The sequence below is a fragment of the Schistocerca cancellata genome, chromosome 5 (genome assembly GCF_023864275.1).
Source record: "Schistocerca cancellata isolate TAMUIC-IGC-003103 chromosome 5, iqSchCanc2.1, whole genome shotgun sequence".
In the NCBI taxonomy this organism is placed as follows: Eukaryota; Metazoa; Arthropoda; class Insecta; order Orthoptera; family Acrididae; genus Schistocerca; species Schistocerca cancellata.
This window is the reverse complement of record NC_064630.1, coordinates 596,172,366-596,178,211: the sequence shown is the minus strand read 5'-3', so window position 1 is coordinate 596,178,211 and position 5,846 is coordinate 596,172,366.

Below are 5,846 nucleotides of genomic sequence, written 5' to 3'. Positions count from 1 at the left end.
AAGTATTTAAAACAGTTCTCATTCTCGCCGCTGGTGGTAAAATTCCATCTGCCGTACGGTGCTGCGATCTCTGGGACGTATTGACAATGAACGCGGCCTCATTTTAAAACAATGCGCATGTTTCTATCTCTTTCCAGTGCGGAGAAAAAAGATCGGAGGCCTTAGAACTTGAATGCACCTCGTACATCAGTAAACTGAAAAGCTAGCAGTGCTCATGGGGGAGGGGAGGTACACTTCCTTGGAAGAACGCTTCATCTGCTATACGGTGTGACTTAGAATAAATTCCTCTCTATCAGTATGTAGAACAGTGTGCAGAGACGTACGCACAATCTTTCCGTATGCGTTTATTGCGTTACTGTTATTAATAACTTATATCTGTGTTTCATGCAGATTGAACACACTTTGTGGAAATCATATACCCGCGGACATTCTGGACATTGCGTCGCCAGTGTTTCACAAGGCGAGCAGTGGAACGGTTAATTTAACTCTGTGAAACACCCTCTGGTTACTTCTTGCTTCCGCCTGCTCCGAGAGTTTGCATATCTGCGGAGGAGGGCATTGCATGAACGCTATCCGGCAACCTGCCTTATCTCACGCGTCCACAATCCGCCTCCTTCCTCCGTCCTGTAACAACGTCGGAACATAGTTTACCCCGTAATACGCTCTACGGCACTTATAAATGGTAAACACGTTTAATATTTGCTCTTAACCCATTAATTTGACCATTTTATACCATTAAAACAGTAATTTTTTTCCATTTCTTGCAACGTGGAAACAATAAGCTATAGAGAAAAAAATGAATAGTTTAATTTTGTACTGGGAGATATTTTTGCTAGAACCTACGATGTTCGAGTTATTCAAGAAAAACGTAAAAAAGTGAAGTTTTAAGTCCTCCCCCCGCCCCCGCCCCTCCTCCTCGTCAGGCCTCCGCCAAGCCCCTTGGCAATCACCTCTCGGGTTATAATTTTTAGATCTTGTTACATCACTCCTCCTACCACTCCACAAAAAATTGAACTACATGTATTTCTCCCCTATACCAATGTCTTGATTTTCGTTGACTGGGCTGAATGGCTCACTCTCATGGCAACAGGCCCGACAGGTAAGTTAAAACCCGTTTAACTTACTGGCCTCATGCACGTTCTCCCACAATCGTCCATCTGCTCCCATTCTGCAATTGTCCGCTCGACAGCATGCAGTCGTCTTCTATCGTTCGTGAACGTGAATAGTTGGTGCCTAAAAACATAGTGACGGAATACTTTAGAGGTATATTAAAATATTTTAACTGGGAGTGTAGTCTTGTAGAGATTCACGCTAAAGCAGAAAAATCAATATTGTAAATCTATTTACATTTCAGTGCAGTGATAGCAAGTATTTGGCTTAACCACTGAGTGGAAATATTACAATTAATTAAAAATTGATAATGTACTAGTGCTTTCGTAGATGTGAAAAAATATAGTCCAATGTAATTACAATACTCTTATTGTTCTTATTAGAGCAACCACTGTATGATGAATGGTTCTATAAATTATTACAAAGCTTACTGACAAAATTAAGTACAGGAAAAATTATATTAACAGCATCTGTGACCTCTCAAAACCCCGACTAACTGTAAACAATAACGTAGCAGAACTACTGTGATGACAGCCTTGCCTTTCCATGTATTGTAAAACATCGCCAGAATTTCACACAAAAAATATGGATGTTGTGCATTTAGGAATTCAGTAAACATTCTACAGTGATAATAAAGAAGTGGCCAGTTCCGAAATATCTCGGTGTTACTTCTAACTCAACGCACGTTGCCATGCTGTCACTCACACTTAAATCTGATTTGTGTGTGGAGCAAAAAATATAGCTTAAAATGAATTCAGAAGCAGTTTTACTTACTCATTCACTGTCTGTCGGCTAAACTCATATCAGCATGTTTGAGTTTCCCAAATTATTTGTAAGAGAAATACATTTTAGTAACCAATATTAGTGGCCCGCCCGGTTGGTCGTGCGGTTTAACGCACGGCTTTCCGGAGTGGGAAGAAGCGCCTGGTCCTCGGCACGAATCCGCCCGGGGACTTGTGCCGAGGTCCGGTGAGCCGGCCAGTCTGTGGATGGTTTTTAGGCGGTTTTCCATCTGCCTCGGCTAATGCGGGCTGGTTCCCCTTATTCCGCTTCAGTTACACTATGTCGGCGATTGCTGCGCAAACAAGTACTCCACGTACGTGTACACCACCGTCTGGTGTGAGACGTTCCCTGGGGGGTCCTTCGGGGACCGAACCGCACAGTAACCCTGGGTTCGGTGTGAGGCGGCGGAGGGGTGAAGTGGACTGCGGTTGTCGTTGTGGGGTTGTGGACCACTGCGGCTGCGGCGGGGACGGAGCCTCTCCGTCGTTTCTAGGTCCCCGGTTCACATACAATACAATACAACCAATATTAGTAGAACCTGTCCTTTTCCTTAATATTTCTGTAACCTAGTGAGCTGGAACCCCGCGTAATTACATTTGCACGTGCATTATTTATTTCACTTGACGCCATTTTGCGTATTGAATACAGTGTCACTAGAGAATCAAACTGCGTTTGTGAAAATACTTACTGGCTTTCGGCGGGGATGCATATTCAAGTTTCTGTTGCCTTTGGAAACGCGGCCTTACACGTCAGTGCCAAGGGTGGCCTCTGCTTTTTTTAAAAATCAATTGCAGTCATGTTATGAGATCATGTTACAAGGTACAGTTTCATTTAAACACTTAGTGGAGCGATCTGTTAAACTGATCCTTTGTGGTCAAAACTATACAGATGGTGGAGGTTCGTAAACTGATTATTTGTAGGTTAGCCACCAATGATGGACCGGAATGGATATTTGAAATCGTGTCACGTTTTAAATGAGCAATGTGTGTGACGCACATGTCTTAAAATGTTTATCTATCACAACAATCTGTTATGATCGACGTAGTCGGCGATACGTTTGAATAAAGGTGGAAAACCGTTAGTGATGTGTCCACTGTAGACTTTATCATAGTACACTGTTCATGAATGGTTTCCAAAGATTTGGATGCGAAGTACAGCAGCATGGTAGTTTCTGGAAAGCTGAATTATTGTACAGAAGGGAATAGTGTCTCTAAAGCGTCATCCAATTCGGAAGAAATTTGTTACTAAGGGCAGAAACGTGTAAGGAACTGAGCACTTGCAGCGACAAATAACTATATCTTCAGGATAAATTTCTTTTAATTTCTTCATCTGTGTGGTCATATTTTCCTTAGCTGCCGTACAATTCCTGAAGGTATTATCTTTCTATCGTTACACCTACAACAAAAAATTTCTTTTAGTTGCAACGACAGAACGAAAATAGCCTCATAAATTTCTTTTATTTCCATATGTGATCACAAAATTGTTTTGTCATTAGACTACCGGTTCCAGTCAGCGATGACCGTCTTTGGCTTTGCAGGAAAACATGGGAAAAACAAATACAATTACCGGACAGTGTACGGTTTCATACAATAAAATAAGCCATGATGAAAAGTATTACTTTCATGGGTGTGGAAAAGTGTGCTTAAAATATGGCGAGGCACATCTGTTTTAAAAGACGTCCCGGCGTAATGAAACCATAGTGGCTTCCTCAAAACATACAAGCAAAATAAGCTTAACATCGTCACACATTTTTAAAATATGGTATGAAATAGGCCACAGTGCCGACGGAGTCATCCTGTTAACAGCGCTACTGCGATACAACAGCCACAAAATATATTTGTGTCGTAAGTTCTTTAGACGTCACTACTGCAAGTCTACATATTCATAATTTATGTAATCATACAATTGTACAGCATGTTTCCTAGTTCAAAAATGGTTCAAATGGCTCTGAGCACTATGGGACTTAACTGCTGAGGTCAGCAGTTCCCTAGAACTTAGAACTACTTAAACCTAACTAACCTAAGGACATCACACACATCCATGCACGAGGCAGGATTCGAACCTGCGACCGTAGCGGTAGCGCGGTTCCAGACTGTAGCGCCTAGAACCTCTCGGCCACCTCGGTCGGCATGTTTCCTAGTCATGAAGGCTTTTTTTCTTAAGGAGGAGTTAAATGAATTCCTAAGGGACCAAACTGATGAGGTCATCGGTCCCTAGACGTACAAACTACGTAAACCAATTTAAACTAACTTATGCTAAGAACAACACACACACACACACACACACACACACACACACACACACACACACACACACGCACGCACATGCACACGCACACACATGCACACACGCACACACGCACATGCACACGCACACACATGAACACACGCACACACGCACGCACGCACGCACGCACGCACACACGCACACACGCACACACGCACACACGCACACACGCACACAATCACACACACACACACACACACACACATGCGCGAGGGAAGACTCGAACCTCCGGCGGGAGCGGCAGCGCAATCCGTGACATAGCGCCTCTAACCGCGCGGCCACTTCGCGTGGCTAAGAGGAGTTAACGCAAAACACTATTCCACACGACACTGATGAAGGAAAATACGCAAAATATACCACCTTACTGACTTATGTCTGCTCGATATTTGCAATTAGTCGAAGTGCAATTGTTCCTGATGAAGATTATTTTAGGAGTCACAAAATGTGTTTTTTTTTCTGTTTAAACTGTCATCAGAAAAGGACAAACAAGAATTACGTAGTTTCCATATTACGAGGGTAATTTCAAAAGTAAGGTCTCCTATTTTTTATAGGTACAGAACTCTGTTCGTGTGGCAGTTGGTCACACTGTTATGAAGAGTGCTTCACGCACTGTGTGTAAACACGCGCATGCCACGCTGAGGCGCTCAGTCTTGGCTTGTCAGGCATTGAGAATGGAGCTCCCGTTGGATGTTACCACCAGGTGCGAATTGCCCATAGTTATTCGGTTTTTGAACGCAAAGGGCACTGCGCCGAGTGAAATCCATTACCAACTGACGGAAGTGTATGGTGAGTCATGCATGGATGTCAAAAACCTCCAGGGCAGGTAACTGTGGCTGGTTGCTCTTCACCAATAATAAAACAAAATTTTAAAAAAAACTAATAACAAGGCAGTAGAAGACGGCTAATAGATTCCGCCAACTCGAGACGCTCCACTTGCTTCTGTACGTCTCACAGCGACACTGCGAGCAGCAATGCACAAATCAATGGCGTGATCACAAATAGTGGAGGTTTCACTACTGGATTAATGTTCATTCAACTCACCGTCCTGGGTCCGGCGGACAACGAGATTGTGGCCCCTCCAACTACAGCCCCTCTATCTGGCAATGCCTGCATGCCGCCAGCGGTCCTGGCATGTCCGCGCGTTGCCGGACTTCTCTGCTGCTCTGTCCCTACCGAACTACCGACACAACCGACCCGGAAAACACTTCACGTCCTTCCAAAGATAGTACGGGTACTAGATATCGATAAACGCTGCTGCTGCCCCTCACAGACAGACAACACTAGCAAACGTAGTGGCGCCAGTAAACAGAAGACGAAAACGAGACGCCACTATCCCTATTACACAATGCCAACCTACCAACGGCATCTAATCTTCATTGTTCTTCTTTAGTACTACATTGTAAAAGCTTCTTCCTCTTCTTGACTGTTTATCGTACGTGTTTTACTTCCATACATGGCTACACTCCGTACAAATACTTTCAGAAAAGACATCCTGGCACTTAAATCTATGCTTGATGTTAACAAAATTTTCTTCTTCAGAGACGCTTTTCTTCCCATTGCCTGTCTACATTTTATATCCTCTCTATCTCGGCGATAATCAGTTATTTTGCTGCCCCATTAGCAAAACTCATCGACTAGTTTAAGTGCCTCGTTTTCTAATCTAACTC